Genomic DNA, 22,972 nt, shown 5'->3' with positions numbered 1-22,972 from the left:
CTGAAATGACAGGACAGAACACTGTTAAATAAAAAAAACTGCAACATAGCTCTTTTCAGCCTCTCTCTGTTCTTATTGGCAACCAACATTGCAACAACACACACACACACATATAAACACACATGTGTGCACATGTACACACACATATACACACATGCCAAATTCAGGGTTTATTGTTCAAATACAATATTAGTGATTAGGACAAATGATAATTTGCCTTATTACAAAATAATACATAATCCAGTCACCATGATTGTTACATTTTACCTGCCATTCCACACGTGACCACTTAATTTATTTTAGGTAATTAATTAGCTAATTCATTTCTTCATTAGTTTAGTACTAATATTAGAGCTTGAACTCAGGACCTGACTCTGTACCAGAATTTGTTCTTTGTTTTGTTTTAGTTTTCTCAAGGCTAGCATCTTACTGCTTGTACCAGAGCTCCATTTCTAGCTTTTGCTGGTTACTTTCAAACCAGAATCTAATGGACTTTTTTTTCTTGGTCTGGTTTCAAACCATAATTATCAGATTTCATCTTTCTGATTAGCTAGGATTAAAGACCTGAGCCACCCGTGTGGCTCCTACTTTTTCCTATACTTATCTAATGCACATACCCAGCTAATAATTTAAAACTGAGAGTATAGAAGCAAGATGTGCAGTGATTATATTGTCCTGCCAGAAACTCGTTAGTACTGTAAATTTCTTCTTAAGACCATACACAAAAATACTTAAGAAGAAATCTGATGAAGTGTGTGTTTATGTGTGTATGTGTGTGTGTGTGTGTGTGTGTGTGTGTGTGTGTGTGTGTGTGTGTGTGTGTGTGTGTGTGTGTGTGTGTGTGTTGTTGCAATATGTTCCACATATAAGCACTGTGCAGGGGTGTCCAGCCATTCACAGTAATTGAGTGCATATCTGCCATGAGCTACAAATTCATGGACAATGTCTCAGTGTCCACTCTCGGCTTCCCAATGAAGAGGGGTATACTCATCCTCATCCCTAGTATTCATATGAGTGGCCTTATTGGAAAGTGGCCTCTACACTATAGTAAGCTGCAAGGCATGCACTCTACCACTGAGTCACCTTCCCAGGCCAAGGATTAAGATACTTGTCTGTAATTTGGTCAAAGGTATGTTTCTTTATGTAGGCTACTAAAAATATATTTACTAATTTCAAGTAAATACATAAACTCTATTTCATCTCTTTAATCAAATAAAAAAATAAAATTGTTTGCTTTGTAAATTCATCAGAAACATGGATTTTCTGGCTAGCTAAGTCATTGCACATCGGTATCTCTCTTCCTCTCTCTCTTTCATGATTCTCACAGACAATATGGTTGCTCCATAATTATCCTAATCTATTTTGCTTTCATTTTTTTGGTTGCATCATTTCACTTTCTTCTCTGCCATTTCCCAAACCAGAACCACATAAACAGAACCATCCAGAAGTGGTTCTGTGGCTCAAGTGGTAGAGTGCTTGCCTTGATTTGAAGATCTCAAGGACGGTGCCCGCGCCCAGAGTTCAGGCCCCATAACTAATTTTTAAAAAAAGAATCTAATTCCTTGATAAATCTAGGAACAGATCTGACTGAAATCAGTTGAATCACACTTTTCCTGCACAATGAAGGAATAGGTTCAGGCTACGAAAGCAGCTAGAGAAGGCAGGCTGATTGTATCTATGACAAAACTTTGTGGAAAATGGTATCGAGGATTACTTACTAGTATTCCACTTGCACTGGAAGCATGATGCTGAACTGTTGATTGGTGATTCTGAACTATTGCTTTGATCATTATATTCTCCAAGAGGAAAAAATGAAACAATTGATATCAAAGGACTACTAACACATTTTGACTTGTCATTAAGCATCTTCAATCATCAAAATCAACAGAAGACAATAGACAGGCTTACTTTTTTAGATGAAAACAAATGTCTTTAAAAAAAACACGGAATTGGAAGATGGCAGAGGAGAAGATAGAAGCTAAACAAGCTCTAAAATAGAAAGCAGTTTTAGAGTTGCAGTGAATAGTCCTAAGCCAGAGAATCACATCAAGAATGCCTTCATAGGACAGAGAGTTAGGCCAGAGAGGGAAAATCCAGGCAAGGAGAAAGCTCTGAGCACTTGCCAGCAGCCGCTGCCTCGGAAGCAAAAGTGGCAGCAGTGGCCTCAGTCGCCATACCTAAATCACAGAGAGTCTGGGAAGAAGGAGCCAGACAGGGCGGGTGAGCAGATTCTACTCAACACCAGCAAGAACCGACAAGGAACAGACATCTTCAACCTGCAGTTTGCAGACCAGAGACAACCCAGGAACCAAGACTCAGCGTGAGTAGAAGCCTGACATCCTCACTCTCCAACTCAGGCCTTGGAAGAAATCTAGAGTCATTTAGCATGTCACAAGAAACTAACTGACCTGGCAGACTCAGCTCCACCCAGGGAAAAACACCCAGCTAGGGCACCAGCCCCAGGAGTGGCTTTCTTCACTGGATAATCAGAGCCATAGGCTGCTCCTCCCTTTAGCAGCCTTGATAATCAATTGAAATTCAGTAAACAGAAACTCTGAGAATGGCTCCAGGCTGAGTGCTGTGAGTTTCTCACAAACCAGCCCCTGGGAAAAGCTACTGTTTGCTGAGAGGCCTCAACTCTACCCAGAACCTAGCCTCATCGCAACATCTCAAAACATGAGGAAAAAGTCATATCCCTCTTTTGTGATACTCAAAGGAGATCTGCCTAACAATGAACTAACCTGGGAAGAGGATCACAAAACCCTGGGTAAGGCAGTGCATTTTTCTGCCTGTTCAAATTGACTTAATAAACTAACCAAAGAAGTGAAGGATCTCTATGATGAAAACTTTAAAAACTTTAAAAAGTTAATCAAAACAGAACTTAGAAAATGGCAAAAACTCCCATGCTCCGGGATTGGAAACATTAGCATCGTGAAAATGGCAATACTTTCCAAGGCTATCTACAAATTCAATGTGATACCTATCAAAATTCCAAACTTGTTCTTGAAGGAAATAGGAGTGGCAGTCCAAAAATTCATATGGAACAGTAAAAGACCCCAAATAGCAAAAACGCTCTTCAAAGGAAAGAACACTGCTGAAGGAATATCAATACCAAATTTCAAACTCTACTATAAAGCCATAGTAATCAAAACAGCTTGGTACTTGAACAAGAACAGACCTCAGGACCAATGGAATAGAATTGAGAACCCAGAAATGAACCTACACTCCTATAGCGAACTAATATTTCAAAAGACAACTAAAAAATTAGAATGGAAGAAAGACAGCCTCTTCAATAAATGGTGCTGGAAAAATTGGTTAACTACTTGTAGAAAACTAAAGCTAGAGCCTTATCTACCACCCTGCACCAGAATCAACTCCAAATGGATCAAAGACCTCGGAGTCAAAGCAGACACTCTGAAAACATTACAGGATGGAATAGGGGAAACCCTAGATCTCTTTGGCGCAGGCCTACATTTTCTTAATAGAGACCCAGAAACACAAGAAATCAAAGAAAGATTGAACAAATGGGATTGCATGAAGTTGCAGAGCTTCTGCATGGCAAAGGACATAGCCAGCAAGATCTATAGAAAGCCAACGGATTGGGAGAAGATCTTCACAAGCTATACAACGGACAAGGGTCTCATATCTAAAATATACTTGGAACTCAAAAAATTAAATCCCTCAAGAGCAAATCCTCAAAGAAACAAATGCCCAATAAATAAGTGGGCTAAAGACTTAAAGAGAAACTTCTCTGAAGAAGAAAGATGGATAGCCAATAGACACATGAAGAAATGCTCAACCTCCCTAGCCATAAAAGAAATGCAAATCAAAACAACATTGAGATACCACCTCACCCCAGTTAGAATGGCAAAAATCAAGAACTCTAACAACAACAGATGCTGGAGGGGGTGTGGACAGGAGGGAACCTTATTTCATTGATTGTGGGAGTGTAAACTTGTTCAACCACTTTGGAAATAGTATGGAGGTTCCTCAAAAGACTCCACATAGATCTCCCCTATGATACCCAGCAATCCCACTTTTGGGCATTTACCCAAATGTTTACAAACAAGACCACACTAAAGCTACCAGCACAACTATGTTTATTGCAGCATTATTTACCATAGCTAAGTTATTGAACCAACCCAGATGCCCCTCACTATATGATTGGATCAAGAAAATGTGATATATATACACAATGGAATTCTATGCCTCCATCAGAAGAATGACATTGCCCCATTTTTTAGGAAATGGAAAGACTTGGAAATAATTATATTAAGTGAAGTAATCCAAGCCCAAAGAAACATAGGTCCCATGGTTTCCCTTATTTGCAATATCTAGTATATGTATGAGTCAAGCAGAAAAGCTCAGATTAGGTGAAGTTAGGAAAATGAACCCTAAGATATGTATTTAAATGTTTATTTTTCTTTCATGCATTTGTTTTTAACGTATTTATAAGATTATTTCTTTGTTGCTTTGTATGTCCCTCCCCATAGTATAACCCCTGCTTTCACTGTATTTGATGTCAGTATCATTTGTGGAGGGAGAGGGGAAAAACAAGTCATTTAAATAAGGATACAAGTGGACCTGTTGCCACAATGAGAAGTACATGTTGTCACGTCGAAAATGAACTTTGCAACTTTAGTTGGGGGGGGGAAGGATTGGGTAGGGAGACTAGGGGAGACTGGGAAGGGATGGGAAATGTAAACAAAGGATGAGGCTACAATGCTTGATAAGAAATGTTATCACTATCTTCCCATGTAATTGTAAACCCTCTGTACAGTATTTTCACAATAAAAAAAAAGAAAAACAAAGCATTTAAGTAGTCATGCAAAGGACTTCTATTTTACTACTGCATTATACATTTTTTTCTAATGTTGAATACCAATAAATAATGGATGTATTAGAAAGCTCTTAAAGCTCATATATTGAATAGTAAGTTCTCTTACACTATATCATTGTATTTCCCAAATCATTTACATAGAAGGCATTGTTTCCTATTTTCTCATGCCTAGAATAAGCTGCACATGAAGATACCACTGGTCCTCATTTTCAGTCTGGGCATTTGAATACAGAGGAAAGTCTTTCCTCTGCTCTCTATCAATTCCCTACTCTCCAGTTAGAATAATTTAAAATAGTAAAAATGAAAAAACAGAAAATAAATCATGGTGAAAAAACATGCAGGAAATTCACCAGATTTTTCTGACCAGTTCAACCAACGTGAACTATTCAGGAAATACATGGACACCTCATTCCCACTGGTACTCAATGTCTCTTGTTAGGCAATTCTGATGAAGACCATCAACTAGATGAAAACGTGAGGAATGGTATCAATTGCAAGAAAATAATGGAGAAGAATGCAAGCAAATTTCTTCTTTGGGCTTACTGCAGTGCAGAGAATACTTTTCAAAAAGGCCACTCATATGAATACCAGGGATGAGGATAAGTATACCCCTCATCATCAGGAAGCCTAGAGTGGACATGTAGACATTGTCCATGAGTTGGTAGGTCAAGGCAGATATTCATGCAATAACTGTGAATGGTTTGGCACCCCTGCATAGTACTTATATATGGATTAATACCAGAATGGATTCTTTCTTAATTCATCATGATGCAGATACCAATCTCCAAACTAAAGGCCTCTTGACCCCCTTGCATCTTGCTGCTGGGAATAGAAATAGCAAGGATATGCTGTATCTCCTTCTGTTGAACCATTATTTCAAACCGGGTCTGAAGAACAACTTGGAAGAAACTGCAATTGTTATTGCCAAAAGGATAAGTATGTATCACTACCTCTTTGAAGTTATGGAAGGCTGTACAAATTATTCTCCTACGTAGTAATGGTTTGGTTAATTTCTTAAATTTCAAAAGTGCCATTCCATCTTTTGTGTCCCTACAAAATATTTTCATAATAAAAAGCAACAGCAATATCTTAATTTAAAAATTCATGGATTCCATGGTATTCTTCCATGTGAATTGCCTCACTTTGATGTCAAAATGTATTCAAGAGTTCTTTGTAAGCATCTATAATGATTTCTGCAGAGTTTGTGTTTTTTTTTTAATTTTACCTTATCTGTTGAAATGAATAGTATAGAAACTAAAGTTATTCCTGGTGCTTGTCTGAAAAAAAGTATATCAAAGTTTGTATAAAGTCCATAATCTATTTCATTATCTTCTAGATATAATACTTTAAAGTCTACATTTTTATAATATATAGGTTCATTAATAAATGTCTCCTTTCAGATTACATTCCATATAGAAAAAGTTAAGATTCCTTTTTTCCTAGGTCCTTATAGTATTTTATTTCTTTGGGATAAGATGATAATATTATCTAATTTCAAGTTTTGTAAAGGTTATGCTATGTAAGAGCCTTTGTAAAGTGAAGATTTAATACACTGATGTCAAACTAACCTTTAATTCTATGAATTACATGTATTGTTACACTTGTATTTTTGTAATCAACTTTTTAATAACTGCTTTTCATTTCTTTCATTTGAAGAATGAAAAATATGGAATAGTTCACGAATTTTTTATCATCCTTCTGCAAGTGCCATGTTAATCTCTGTATTGTTGTCATTTGGTTAGGCCTGCTGCTGAAGCTGTAGTATCCTCTAAATTTAAGTAGTTAATGATGCAATCTTTATACAGGCATATATCCTTGGTTGCCTATTTGTAACAAGGAGCCCTTATTGTTCCTAAAATGCTATTGATCTTATTTCTCTAAATTTCTGTGTATAGTGGGAAAAACTTACATTGTTTGGTCGATTGCTCACATTTGCAATTTTTGTCAATGACTATTTTGTTGTTTTCATTTTAAATTTGATCATATTTTGAAGTCTTTATAGCTAAGTCCAAAGGTGATGCTTTTTCAAGTACTCACTAATCAACTGAGTTAGCTTTGTGGAGCTAATGGATTCAAAGGAAGTCTTGCTTAAGAGCTACTTCTAAACTTCTGCAGCTTAAAAGTTCGCAAAGAAGTCTCACTGGCACAAATGTCTTCCTGACACTTTACCCTTCTCCCATGTAGAAACAAACCAACCAGAATATCTTACCCTGACAGCATAGATTGTCTTACTGGAACAAAACTAATCTTAGTTACAAGGGTATATAGAGCGATTAACAGTTCAGACCGAATTGTTCAGAATAGAAGGTATTTTATCAAAATACAATTGTTTATTATACCTATCATTTCAAAAGTAGCTAAAGCCAAGAAGGTGAAAAAATTGTTCGTATGCATGATTACCTAATATCCTGGTCTGTCTACCATCCAACCAGGCAGGAACTTACACTACTGACTTTCTATCACCAAATATTTCCATAAAACTTGGAGAAGTCCATAGGTTTCTCCTCGATATTAGGCTTAAATTATTAATGTTTTAATCACAGTATTTCCTCTTGCCTCCAGGCTTACAAATGGTAAAGTTTTAGGTCTAACTCTACCAAAAACTGAGGTAGAGATAATGGAATAATACTTTAAAACAGAGTTGCCATTGATACCCTAACCACAACAGAACAATGCATAACAATTTCCTATATTATAAGTACTTATATATTTTATATTTCTATGTGCTGATCTTAAATTTCTAGAATTGCTAGAATTAATTGATAATTTGACAAATAAATTGAAATTTATTCCCATAAACAAATTGGAATATAAATACTTAGGTTTAGAATATATATTAGAATAAAAAGTATCAAAGCAATGTCTTCGTTATAAACTTGTGATACCTTCTAAGTGTTCTAGGTCTTCTGAATTCACATTGTAAAAAAAAAACCAGTATTGTTTTCCTCTAATCTATAAGATATTTTACACTGCTGCTGTGTTTATTGTGTTAACTCGCTGGACCCAAAGTGTTTTTCTCCATATTTTTGAAGCATTCTTACTGATTATACCCAAATTTTGCTGATATGATGTGTAAAAACTATTATTCTTCTGTAGCACCCACAGGTTTGAGGATACCAAGTCCCAGTTATTTCATCATCATATAACAAGGGCAAGACTTCTGACTTTGGCCCATGCAACATGCTAACGGAAAGTAATTGAAGACCCATCTCAATTTCTAATTTCCTATAATATTTCAGGGCCCCAATTCCTTGTAGGAATTAGTAGTAAGCAATTGTGAAATGTAAGGCAACTTAAAATGAAAGATGAGATCACAAAATATAAGAGAATGTACTGTAGTTCAAACTTTCAATTTACAGATGACCAGCCCATATGAGTAAACAAATTCACAAATGTCACAAATTATTTTTATACCCTTCTCCTAATGATAAATGAAAGATTTCAGTCCAGCGTAAGTAGGCCAAAAATAATTACTGGAATGATAGATCCATAATTGTTCTACCAAGGCTAGGAAATCTTGACTTAGAAGTCAAATATAATTTAGAAAATCATTAACTGAGAAGATCCTTAGTGCTTCAAAACACTGGTACTTCAAGAAAACTTAGTTCTGTATTATAAAAATGTTGTCATTCTCAAACCAATGATAACCTACATTTAATCTTCTGAAAGTATATTCCTTTTCCAATAAACTTTTAAAAATGTTATTCACCAAAATAACACTTGACAAGTAGATAATAGTGACATTAAAAGTGTTTCAAGTGTAGGAATCAAGTTACAATAGAGATGATTTATTTACCCAGCATAAATGCCAAGTAAGTTCAACCATTCATTAAAGTGTAGAAATAGTATCTCCCACCATTTGCGTTGCTCAGTAGGTGCCTTCCAGAAATGTGTTAAATAGATCAGCCTTCCATGATTCAAACCCAAATATTAGCTAATAAAGTAAATTTCTTCACATAAGAACGTACATTTTAAAGTCACTAATAGTTGCCTTATCATGTGTTGCCTTATCATATGGTTTCCCTATCTGTCTAACATAGTAAGGAATATGACTTTAAGTTTTGCATATGGTTAATCATCAGAGATGTGACAAACATAAAATCTGTCTTCTATTTCTATCATATTCCTCTACTGTAGTAAAAATTAGTTTTTTTCTTTTTCCAAAACTTAGAGGTAGTAGAAAATATCATCCCATGTAAAATAAAATAATCACACACCATTGTACAAAGCCATTTATAAAAGCTGGTAGTTAGGTATAAATTCTAAACGATTTTTAAACTTTCTTGTTGACTAAAGATTAATCTTCCAAAAAGATGAGAATAAAATCATATCTAGGTGCTTCACGTCTCCAGTCTTGCAAATTGTTATTGCAGTTCAAGTACATGCAGGATTGAAACTCCATGGAATGTAGGAATGTATATAAACCTTTCAAATTCTAAACAGTTTAACAGAATGACTATCAGGAAGTTGAAACCAGAAAGGAATTATTATAAAGACATAAAATGAATGAAAAATGGAAAATGGGCAAGTACAGTTAGAATACTAATGTACACAAGTAATAAAGGAAGTTGTAAATCTGAAATAAATCTTGGAGAAAGGGTTGGTTCAGATTGATAGAAGGAATGACTCTGAACCAGGAGCATTTGATGGACATATTTAATTGTAACACACTTGCACAACCTTTTGAAATTCAGTTAAAAACACAACTACAAATAAAAACACACAATAATCACAACCAAACAACAATCTCTATAGTGTATGTATATGACCTCACAATATTTTAAGCAGTTAATGAAGGGCAGTCTTTGGAAAAGCAAACAAAGCTGTTCAAAGAATGCAGTTCGGGGTAGGGAAGAATTTTGAACAGATATAAATAGATTGTCAAAGGTTATAAATCATTTACAGGTGCTGCAAATATTTTCTTCTGTGAGTATTCTTTGTCTGAAGTGGTTACTCCAGTCCTCAGCCACACTTGATAGCTTGTGAATATAGAATGGAAGAAACAAGATCAAGAACCCATTACACCACTGGAGAGAAAACAGTCCTCTATGGTTTCTCTCATTTCTCTTCACTACTCTTTTCTCATACTTTTAATAAAGTGAAGTGATTTTGAATTATATCTTTCCTTCTTTTTCAGAGAATTACTGTTTGGTAATTAAATGACAATTCACAAATTTTGATGTCTTTTTTGTTTTTAAAGAACTTTGAATTTAAATTCCACTGCAACCTTGTTTCACACAGTGAGAGTCCATTTCCTGGGTAAGGACAATTCTCAAGGGAACCTAAAGGATTTACTGCAAGGTTTGTGAGATTTGTTTGTTTAGTGTGAAAATAAGCCATATTCACCCACATTGCTCCCTCTCAGCTAAGTCTCCATGGATTTCTTTGCATGAAAGCCTATTTTCCCAGGTAACTTTAAATTTTCTTGATAGGCTAAGTTGTTAAAAAGTTTGAACAATTAAAATTTACCTTTCATAAAATTTAAAACTCTTTTGAAATTCTTTTATCAGAATCGCGAATTCACCAATCCTAATTCCACCTTTACCATCAAAAACAGTTCGCATGTGTTTTCATGATATAGTGTCCATGAAACTATTATTTTCCAGTGGCTTTGTTATGCGTATATATGACCATATAAGTTGATGCTGAGCAAAATGAACTCCAAGATATGGAGAGATATTTATTTGTGGTTGTTGTTTTTGATGTACTACGTGATTTCTATTTTCTTTGAGATTTTCTCCTATGGTTTATCCCCTGCTGTGTTTGATTTTGATACCCTGTGTATTGTGTATACATTTACCTTAATTTGGGAAGGGGACAGGAACAACAAAATGGTGAAATAAAGGACAAAGGGCAAACCAATGCAATAGCAATACTCACAAGACAATAAGTTGGAAATGTACATTACAACTTGTGAGGGATATTGGGGTGAAGGAAAAATTGTGAGAAAAATTAGAGAGGGCATAACAAGTTTGAAAAGTTATGTATTCACTACCTTACAATGGCTGTAACCCCACAACACATCATTTTCACATTAAAATTAAATTATAAAATAAGCTGATGAAATAAAATTTCACTGTTTTGGTATTGTAAATATTATTCTTTATGTAGTATTTTTTAAAAAATAAGTATTATTTGGAATCTAATTTGAATTATTTACCTCTTCTTTATCAGAGGGTAATCAACTTGAATGATTTCCAACTAGATAATTTTTTCACAATATACTTGTCAATATTTTGAAAATAGAATAAATTTAGTACTTTCTTATAGTAAAACAGAAAACAGTTTAATTCTATGGAAACCTATAACTTTTAAAAATAAATAAGTTGTTAAGAGGACAGAATGTATGTGTTCTTCAAAATTCCTATGATTAATAACTACTCATTTTCAAATTCTGAACATTCCGTACCTGAGAGAGAGAGATTCAAAATTTACCTGTTTGCATGTTTTGTAATTCTGCAACAGATGCATTTTCCAATGGGGTGTTACAGACTGAGAAGTAAACAGAAAAAGAGCCACATTCTGGTATAGGATAAAACTATGAAGCATGTTATAATTAATTCTTCAAGCGTAGCAGTTCGTTCTCAGATTAAGCTATTATTTCTATGACCATCAATCACAAGATTTATGCCATAAAGTCATCCTAGAGCAACAGTTTCCAACTTGTAGGGTGCACCTCAAAATTCCCTTAATTCCCATCAAGAATAGCTAATCTCCATTGTGAGAATACACTGCACCTCTGCTAATGTGATGCCCTCCGTGTTCTGGAAAGAACACCACAATAAACTGTGTTGCATCATTTTTCCTCCACTGATATTCTTGCAAATATTATTTATATTCATACTTTTTTAACTATCATACATAATCAGGATGCTAAGGTTGGAAGATTACAGTTCAAAGCCCACTGAACTAGGCCCTGAGAGGAGACTCGAGCTGGGACAGCTTCTTTACAGTTTTTGTTTTTGTTTTAGGGATTATAGAAAAAGAACAAAATCCTTGGCTTCAACCAGCCCAGTTCTTGGAATGAAAAGAATGCCTCTAGGTCCCCCTCCCCTTAAGAACTTAACCCATGTTTGTTCTGTTAAGGACTAACCAGTTAAACAGATAGCCAGTAATCCAGCTCATCCTGGCATGCTGGCTACATCCCGAGTTTACTATATACAGTCTGCCTTTTTCACATACTTATGTTAAACTCCACTAAACTCCTTTGTGTATATTTACCTCAAGCTCCGCTTTATCATTGAATTCGTGAGTCATTTAAACCAAAAGTGATAGGCTGGTTTAAACAGCCATTATGTGACAAAGTGTAACTTCATTGGCCACCTGCATGTGGTCTGGTATGACTGCAATCGTTTGGGTGCATGAAAATCTCATTGGTCGCCTACTTGACCAGGCTTCACCTTGTGATTTTTGCCTTTAAAAACCTAAGCACGTGGGCCACTAGGGGTCGCAGTATCAGCTCCTGAGCCTGTGCTGCGGCCCTGGCTGGTCAGTGTAGGAACCTTCTCAATAAAGTTGCTTCTTTAATAACAACTTTGTTGCGGTGGGCTCAGTCACTCCGGACGACTAGGTGGGCTTGCCTGCCTGTGTAGGGGTCTTCCTACTACACCACTCAGGCAGGAAGGTTCCCTAGATTCTTTTCTCCAATAAAATTCTCAGCAAAAGCCAGACAAAAGTGAGCTGAGGTTGAAGTGGTAGGGCACGAGCCTTGAGAATAAACAGGCTCAGAGAGAGTGTCCAGTCCCAGAGTTCAAGCCCTAGGAAAAACCAATAAAACAAAAACAAAAATAAAACAAATCCCAAATCTAGCATTTTTCTCATTGTGTACAGAGGCACGTAATTAAGGAAATTGCTTCCTATGTTACATACAGGTTGAAGAAAGAAGATGTCACACAATTATTCTCTTCATACCATGTTATACCAAAGCCTCAAAAAATTACCCTTTTTCTAAATGTATAAATTAATTTCATCCATTTGTTGGCAACTCTGTCTACATTATTCACATTATCATTTTATACATGAGCTGTTGGAATTATCTATTAACTGAGTTCTAATTATAGAAACGACTTGTACATCTCATTGTTGCAATGGGTCCACCTGTAACCCTAGTTAAACAATTTGTTTTTAGAGAATATGTCCAGCAAAGAATCCACAACTTAACTCTACAAAAGTAGGTGCACTGAATCATTTTGGAATTAATTTTGTTTTCTTGGGAATTTTATCTTGTCGTTCCTTTTGGGTAAACTTAAAGTCATATTTCACTTTTTTATTGGTTGTGGGGCTTGAACTCTGATCCTGGGCACTGTCCCTCAGGTCTTCAGTTCAAGTTGAGCGCACTACCACTTTAGCTACAGCACCACTTCCGATTTTCTGGTGGTTAATTGAAGATTAGGGTCTCATGGACTTTCCTGACAAGGCTGGGTTTGAACCACAATCCTCTGGTCTCAACCTCCTGAGCAATTTGATTACAGGTGTAAACCACCAGCACCCATTTCATATTTGCATTTATGTGCACTGAATGACACTGTATAGGCAAAGAATGGAAATTTTAACCAAATGATGACATTGCAGCTTTTCAGAAAAATTGAGGTAGCAGTAAATATGTCCTCCTTTTCCATTTTGTTACATTAATGAGTCATGAGCTATGGGACTCTTACATTAGCATCCTGTGACATCTGTATAGGTGTATTTATAATCAGAAAATGTTCATAGAGAAATATAGAAAGACTAAGACTTTTAGAAAACAAAGGAGATAAGGTGTGAAAGAACAGCATAGAAGGAGATACATTTATCACGCAGAGATTAAGAACTAGCCTAAGAGACTTAGAAAAGCCTAGGTGACAACTAGTTCTTCAATAACCAAAAATGGTTCTCTAGACCAGTTTCTGGTATACATTAGTTACTATCGTTTATTCCTTCCATCTGGAGTTATTCCTTATTTTCTTTCACAACTATTAATTAGCCTCTGCCTTTATGGTGCCAAAACTGACCAAAAAGATTTCAAAATCACACTTAGACAATTTTTCACTTCGTGATTAGCAGTGATGGCAGAAAATCTTGGAATCCTTGAATTTCCAGAATTAATCTTCAGCTGACATCTAAGCACACTCCTGCCATTAATTGCTGTGACTTAAAGAACAAAATTTTTTCAACACAGTATCGTAACATAGGTATAGTACATGAATTAGGGTCTATTTTCAGGTGTCAGTATGGAAGGAGCAATTATATATTTCAAGTATGCATTCTTTATTTTCCATTTAATAATTTTTTTTGGCCAGTCCAGGGGCTTAAACTCAAGGGTAAGTAATTATTCCTGAGCTATTTTTTTCTCAAGGCTAGTGCTCTACCACTTGCATTCCTTCCAGTGTTTTTCTTTTTTATGTATTACTGAGGAATTGAACCCAGGGTTTCATGCATGCTAGTCAATCACTGTATCATGAAGCCACATTCCCAGAGCCCTAAATGACTTTCTTAATTAGGCATTACATTTACATTCCATAACTATGTATCATAAGTTTAGCCAGGTGCTAGAAAATCATGTAGAAAGCAATACAATACAATAAGTCCAGTAAGCTGGATGGAAAATATATTTAATGGTCTAGCCAGGGCACAGTGGGGCTTACCTCAGGGAGCTGTTTCAAAAGTCTGAGCGAAATAGCTCCTGACCCACAGCCCACCTCCAGAATGAGAGGGTCACCTTGGATTCCAGCCACATGATAATGCTAGGCCCCCTTCTCCAGTACCCATTCAACCAGTTCTTGTGAAAGAGAGAGAGAAAAGTCAGAATTACAATATGTCGGGTGCCGATGGCTCAGAACTCTAATCCTAACTACACAGGAGGCTGAGATATGAGGATCATGGTTCATAGCCAGCCCCGGCAGGAACGTCTATGAGACTATTATTTCCAAAGAACCACCAGAAAACAAGAAGTGGTGTTGTGGGCTCAAGTGGTAGAGCACTAGCTTTTTTCTGAGGAGCTCAAGAACAGCGCCCATGCCTAGGCTTCAAGCCACACAACTGACAAGAAGTGGACTACCTGTCACAAGAAGTGGATTGAATAGCCTCCATTTTCCTAGGGAGGATGGTAGTGAAGTCATGCCGAACTTCCTGTGAAGTTGAAGTCATAAGTACTTCCCCTGGCTTCTCTGTACCTCGGCTTCCCCAGCTGCAAATCTCAGCACAGTGAAGCATCCCCTTCCTCATGGGGATAGGGTGATGATGAGAGAAATGTTTTGTTTCATAATCCCCACCTGTTGCACAATTAATAACTGGCCCCACCTGAACCCTTTCCGGGTATCTTCCTATCATTTGCTCACAGAATTGCTGAGAAACTTCTCTGAAGGCCTCTCCCTCTGTGCCAAGCCCTGCTCCAGGGTTCCTTCTGTTTAAATCCCTTGTTTCCTCAAAACTATTCTGTGAGGAGAATGAGGTCTGATGGTTGCGGCCCTACCCAGAGCTTCACCTCTGATCAAGAATGGGCTGCTGTGGACTAAAATTTTGGGATAATCCATCTAAATTGATAACTGAGCATGGCGCTACTTGTCTACCATCCCAACTACACGGGACCAGGCGTGGTGGAGCATACCTGTCCCAGATAGGAGGACCTCGATCCAGTCCAGCCAGAGCATATATTGAGTATCTGCTTCAGAAATGCCCAAGACAGAAAGGTGGCTCCTCAGAGCCAGGGAGAGGAAACAAGCAGGTGGTCATGGTGCCCCCAGAGGGGTGTCTGACCCCGGGTAGTGGTGATTTGGGGGCAGCCATTCACCTGTGCTGCTGGGAGAAGGTGCTGGAGGCTGCTCCAGGTGGGTCAAGCAGCAATGGCATCGGCATTGCAAACACATAGTAAGAGCAGAGAACCAGGGCCAGGGACCAGGTCAGGGCTTTAGGCGGGCTTGCAGTGCACCATTGGCTGAGGTTTGAAATCCCACACCTTGAGAAGGGGGGAAGGAAGCCGGGGTGAGGGCAGGCATCTCAATTTCCTACTCCAAAGTCGCTTGAGTCTCTTCTTCACCACTCAGCCACCTCTCCCTTCCTCAACTGCTTTTGAGTGTTGTAAACTAACAGAGGGAATCCCGGGTGCTACTGGGCAGGATGGAATGTGGGCGTAGCTACCATTCTTGTATCCCATTGGTCAGAAAGAACCATGAAAGAATGGGAGTGTGGCCAGAATCCTGTGGTGAAAGCAGCATGGACGGAGACACGAAGAATTTCCCAGGGACCAATGTCCAATTTAGTTGGAGACGAGAGGGTGATCTGTTTTAGCTGGATGGCTGCACAGATTGTTGTGTCTGTCTGTGTGTTGCCAGAACTGGACCTTGAACTCAGGATCTGGGCACAGTCTGTGAGCTGCTTTTTCTCAAGGCTCGCCCTCCACACTGGAACCCAGGGCTTCTGGCTTTGTTGACACTGAAGTTGGACAGGCGACTCAAGGACATTCCTGCCTAAGATGAGTTTGAACATGATCCTCCCATCACAGGTTGTAAGTATCAAGAAGGACTGCTGAGAGCCACGGTTGCCTGCCTAATCATTGGTCTTGCTGATATTCTTGGACAGACTGGTGAGTACCCTATCCCTAGGTTGAAGTGGTGGGAGCTGGAGCCCACAGTTGGAATCCTGGTCCTGCCACCTCCAAATGGCAGGAGATCCTAAGGAACTCATTCCTATCCATATGAATACCAATGGAATGTGATGTATGTCATGATTGAATGGACAGTTCTTGAATGATTCTAGGATAAAATTATACACAATTATATTATAGGACACTGATTGATTTTAGTTAATTCTTTATTAAGCATTTAAAAATCACATTCATAAAATGGAGGCATAATGAAATATTGAAGAATTGGGTCTCACATACTGCAAAGGTGCCATTTTTCTGCCAGGACTGGGATTGGAACTCATGGTCTTGGTAACTCTGTTGCAGTGTGTGGGAATGGGAAGCTGGCCTCCTTGAAGTCAAGAAATTCAGGTCTGCTCCTTGGGCCTGAAATAGATCCCCACCACTAGAAAACATCCTATTCATGTACAATTTACATATATGATTTACATATATATATTTATATGTTGACTCTATATTGCATTCAGTGTAGTTATTTTATTTTTTTGTTTTATTCATGTACTGACCTGTTATTTTATTGACTATTATTGAGCATAAAACATTGATTACATTGATTACACGGGATATATGTCTGCATATGTATTCCACTTCATACCTGACACCCAGGACTTTCACAGAAAAGGAAAAAATGTCACCATCATCTTCTTACTCCACGATTCATTTTTGGGAGTGCTGGCATCTGAACTCAAGGCATACAACCTATAAAGCCCAATTCATGAATGGGTCTTAGCATGCCATCCTGGGGCAAATTGAGCTGACAGGCTGTTCCCAGGACCTCAGATCAAGCACCAAGGGTTACCAAAATAAGAAAAGATTGACATGCAGATGGAAGTACGCTAATAAATATATATCTTTATAGAGTGTCAGAGATGCCTTTACATTATTAATTATATAGACCACATTCTTACCAATTCCTGGGTATTAATACTCCGTCCATGTAATTAATGTAATTTAATTAATTAATTGTATTCATCCTTAAATTATTAATGAAATCAGTGTTCTGATATTATTGTGTTCCTTTAAGTAATAATATTCTTTCAAAGCTTAATATTAAATGAAAGCTTAATATTAAATGAAACCAATAAGCATCCTGAAATGAAGCTGTCTAATTTTATAGGAACATCATTTATGATCAATTCATTCAACCATGACATTGACAACATTCCATTGTTAATCTTATGAATGGCAACCATTTTCTTAGTATCTCATGCCATTGGTTGGTGTCAGGATGGGGATTCCAAATCAGGGCCTATGTAGCAATGCAAGGTGAAGTACCCTTTGCATCAGTGTCATTCAGACCCATGAGGGTCACCATGCAAAGGAAGAAAACAGAAAAAGGCCCTATTTTTTCTGTGCATTGCTTTCCCTGCAAGGCCTGGCGGTCTAGGATCCCAGGAGGAGCTGTAGATCTAGTGGTTGCACCCCAGGGTAGGGTGATCAAAGCTGAGGCAGAGTTGCAACGACCTGAGTTCAAGCGCCGTATTGAGAAAAATAAAATATAAACATTTAGCTCCCTGACTTGCAATTCACGCTGCTTATTCTTCCAGGCTTTGGATTTGAACTCAGGATCTGGGTAAATCTGGAGCAATGTGGATGAAGTGGAAGATCACCATACTTGAAGATAAGAAACTCATGCCTGTTCACTAGTCCTGAATTCAAGCCCCAGTCCTGGAAACATACTATTTAGATACATTGTAAAGATAGGATTTATACGTACCTATAGATGCTCAGTCCATACATGTTTGGTGTGGTTGTTCTTGTATTTTTTGTTTTATTCATTTATTTATCATTGATTGTACTGTGATAAAACCCCTTTCATTTATTACATTGATGACATCTCATCACAGAGCATCTAGATTTATAGAAACATTCTCCATCATACCAGGATTCTCAGAGTCACCAGGATATTCAGAGAAAAGAAAACAAGTTTTACACTTGGCTTCTTACTCCACGATCCACTTGTTGGTAGTGCTGGGATCTTAACTGAGGGTTTAGTAGGACCAATTGACCAATAAGTCAAGGTGATCACACTATCCTGTGAGCAAATAATGACCTACGCCATTCCCAGGATCTGACATTGATCAATAGGGTGGTCCACTATATTCATAAGTTCATAATTTAAACATACGATCTATATTGACATACTTGTGTGTACAGCATCTTGTGTCCAGTGAACTTCTTCTCCTTATTTTGTATCTACTTCATGAAGGTATTGTGTATTTTACTAAGTATTGTGACAGGATGACATTTATGACAACCTGTTCCCATGGTTATAGGGTTGCCTATGAATTCCCCTTCCTAGTTGATATTCAGAACTTTCACGGGAGAGGAAAACGTGTGCAACAACTGGCTTCTGACATCAGGATGAATCTTTTGTTAGTGCTGGGATTTGAACTCAGGTTTGTATAGCTCTGTTGCACTGAGGGAGAAGGGGAAGCTCACCATCCTTGAAGACTAGAATGTCAGGCCTGGTCCAGGGCCTGATTTAAACCCCAGCACTCGACAAAATAGCAAGCCCACCTTTTTTAAACATAGGATCTCTCTACCTACAGGTGTGGTATGCATCTTGCATTCAGTGTAGTTATTCTTTTTATTATTTGACTTATTCATGGATGTATTGTGTATGTTATTGAGTATGGTGACAGATATAACTGCGCTGACATGGATGACAACGTGTTTCCATGGCTATAGAGTTGCTTATATAGCATTTTCCATTCTCAATGAGACCCAGGACATTCACGGAACAGGAAAACATGTGCAACCCTAAGCTTTTCACATCAGAATGAATCTTTGGCAGTGCTGTAATTTGAACTCAAGGCCTAGCAGGCCCAATTGGTGAATGGGTCATGGTGAGTACATGACCCTGTAAGCCACTAAGGAGGTAGGCCATTCCGGGGACCTGAGATGGAGTCCTGGTGGGGGCCAATATTGTCATAAATTCATAATTAAACAAAGGATCTATATTTCCAAACATGGGTGGCAACATATTGCGTTTGGTGTAGTCATTCTCTCTTTATTTTGTGTCTTATTCATTGATGTATTGTGTATTTTCTTGAGTATAGGTTGACAGATATAACTGTGGTGAACTGGATGACAACCTATTCCCATAAGTATAGAGTTGCCTATACCTTCTCTATCCTAGCTGAGACCCAGAATTTGCACAGCACATGAAAACAGCACATGAAAACAGGTGCACAACTGGCTTCTCCAATCAGGGTGAATTTTTGGCAGTGCTGGGATGTGAACTCAAGGCCTAGGAGGCCCAACTGCCCAATGGGTCCAGTTGATCACACCAGACTGTGAGCCAGGAAGCAGCTGGGCTGTTCCCAGGAACTGAGATTGAGCCCCAGGGAGACCAAAATAGTCCTCAATGCAACATTGAAATATGGGATGTAAATTCACATCCGTGAGTGTACTGCATCATATATTAATTGTAGTTATTGTCTTTATTTTGTATGCTATTCATGGATATATTGTGTATTTTCTTGAGTATATGATGACAGGTATAACTCAGCTGACATGTATAACAACTTATTTCCCTGACCACACGGTGGCCCATGCATTCTCCATCCTAGCTGAGACCCAGGATTTGCACAGGAAAGGAAAACAGTGGCAACTATTTGCTTGTGACATCAAGATGAATCTTTTGGCGGGTCTGGGATCTGAACTCGGGCCTAGCAGGCCTAATAGGTGAATGGGTCCACATGAGCTCACCAGCCTGTGAGCCATGAAGAAGCTAGGCATTCCCAGTACAAAGAAATAATCTTATAAATATGTTAGAAACAATTGCAAGAAAGAAAAAAACCATTTAAATATTTATATTGGGGTGAATTTCACCTATTATATTGATCTGGTTTAATCAATTCTCTGCCTTCACTACCAGATTATTTGAAGAATACATAAGATAATTGCAATGAGAAGTGATTTAGAGAATTAATTCATATGGTTTACTTTTAATTTTTGAGGTAAATACTTGGATTCAAATTCAGAGCCTTGCATTTGCCAGGCAGGCATCTGACCACTTGAACCATGCCATATCCAGCTATTTTTTTCTTTGATTGTTTTTGAGAAAGAATCTTGTATTTGTTTATTCCTAGGCTACATGGATAGGGAACTTCCTAGTTTTATGTTCAAAATAGGTAGGATGACAGCCACACCTTGGCACACCCAGCTTTTATTGATTGAGATGGAGGTCTCTTGTATGTTTTCCAGGTTGACGTTGAACTGCAACTATGGACATTTCCATTTTCAGAGTAGCTAGGATTATAGGTATAAACCACCTCATTTGACTTATTATATATGTTTACGAAAATTCTGAGAGTATGAGAAAATCCTCTAGAGTTACTAACCATATCCAGATTCTAGGTGATACACTAATGATGATTCTGTCAAAAACTTTTTGACATTATTCTGACAAACTTTATTTATTTATTTATTTATTTTTGCAAAATACCATACAGAGGGGTTACAATTACATGGGCAAGGTAATGAGTACATTTCTTATCAAGCATTGTTGCCTCCTCCTGTTTCCCCTTCTCATCCTTTCCCATCTCCCCTCTCCACCCCTGCAACACCCTGCCCCTGGCAAAAGTTAAGTTCCTTATTGGACATTGTTGCTACCGCCTCGACCAGCAAGGAAGACGCGACACCGGACTCTTCTCTCTGCAGTTTATTCAGGACCTTTGAGTAATCTTCTGACCCCAACCCTGGGGAGAATTCCCCACAGCCTTAAGTACCCGCTGGGTAGCCAACCCTGATACGCCACGTGGGAACCAACAATAGGTTCAGGTGTGTGGAAGCAAGCCAGATTCTTTGCCTTAGCCATATAAGGAGTTGTTTACCACGAGAGCACTCGCCATCGAGAAGGCGGAGGGCGGAAGCTGGCGCCATCTTCCAGGTGCGGCCCCTAGCAGCTCTCTACAGTTCCCCCTTTTTTGTTTAAAGAACACAGATGAGAACAGAGGTCTGATCCCTGTTGTGCAATGCAAGGACTGCATACAAGCCTTCTCCCAGAGGGTACCTTCTCTAGGGATGACTCAGCCTGTCCATTGATTCGTTTTTCACAAGGACGGGAAAAGGCGAATCGAACCCGTGTGCAATCGAACATGCTCTCCTCGAGGGCAAAACTCATGCCTCTCGACTGCAGTACTTTGGCTTTGCAATCTGTGTTCATTGTTTTAGGGTGGCAAGCCACGCTTGGGGGGACTGACCTGCTCCAATGACTGTAAAGGCTTGGTTAATCATGGCTGCACTGCAACGCTGAGAACCTCTAATTTGGCAAATGCACCACAGACATACCAAGGAGGCTAACACCAGGAGGCCTGTCAGGGCCTCCCAAACCCGCCCCCTCCTTGAGATGATTCATAGCAACTGAGATCCAAGAAGATAAGCCCTCCGCCAATCCTGCATCCATTCAGGTCGAGTTCACCATGACGATGGCAACCCTGAGCTGTTCCATCAGGCTGTCGAACTCCCCAGTTCAATTACCTAAAAGATAACTAGACAACTGTTTAGACAAATTTGCAGCATTTTTTAAATAGTTTTTTTTTTTTTTCTGGGCCTGAATTCTGGGCCTGGCCGCTGTCCCTCAGCTCTTCAGCTCAAGGCTAGCGCTCTACCACTTGAGCCACAGTGCCACTTCCGGCTTTTTTCTTTTTGCTTATGTGGTGTTGAGGAATTGAACCCAGGGCCTCAGGCATGCAAAGCAAGCACTCTACCACTGAGCCACCTTCCCAGCCCCTCTTCTTCTGGGTTAATTGCACCACAGCAGCAGCTAATCCAGCATTAGTTAGTGGTCCGCCCAGCTCTCTGCAAACTCTCATCCATGCTTCTAGTCCCCTATTCTTATATGGGGTTATGGCGGCTCTGCATTCCTTAGTGCACTGCTCGTAAACAAGCTGTTTAATTAATGGCATGGCTGTGTCTGGGTCACCAAAAATTCTGCCAGCGGCCTCGACCATACGGGCAACAAAGTCCGAAAACGGCTCCATAGAGCCCTACAGGATTTTGGTGAGATTGCCACTCACCTCACCTTTATTTGGTAAGGCCTTCCATGCCTTTATGCCAATTTTATTGATTTGTTCATAAACTTGAACCTGGTAGCCTATCTGCTGATTGGCGAATCTCCCCTTTCCAAGCAGCATATCTCTGTCCCAAGCTGGGTTTCCCCCAGCCTGATTGGCCGCAGCCTCTTCACTAGCAAATTCAATCAAAAAGGCCTTCCAATCTAAATACTGACCTGGGCTCAAACAAGCTCGTGCGAGCCCACTCCAATCACCGGGTGTCATGCAATGTCTGTTTAGGGCCTCCACCTGGGCTACAGTAAAGGAGGCTGTGATTCCGTAAGTCCTCACAGACTCAGCTAAAGATTTTATAACCTTAAAATCTAAAGGTTCATGATACCGCTGTCCCTGTGGATCCTGAAATATTGGACAGGCTAGATGTAACTCGGTTCTGACCGCTTTCCACACACCTGGGCTGAAAGAACAGCCAAGGCTGCCACTTCTGGGGTA

The 22,972-nt window shown here is 38.7% G+C and overlaps 1 pseudogene; it reads right to left on the bottom strand.

Moving 5' to 3' along the window:
• Positions 1-6,500: 6,500 nt before the first annotated feature.
• Positions 6,501-6,599, bottom strand: LOC138804031 (U6 spliceosomal RNA; annotated as a pseudogene).
• Positions 6,600-22,972: the final 16,373 nt, after the last annotated feature.

Source organism: Dipodomys merriami, unplaced genomic scaffold (assembly GCF_024711535.1).
Source record: "Dipodomys merriami isolate MVZ:Mamm:240054 unplaced genomic scaffold, mDipMer1.0.p SCAF_352, whole genome shotgun sequence".
NCBI lineage: Eukaryota > Metazoa > Chordata > Mammalia > Rodentia > Heteromyidae > Dipodomys > Dipodomys merriami.
Note: the sequence above shows the minus strand (reverse complement) of the source record. Positions and strands in the feature narration are given on the sequence as shown.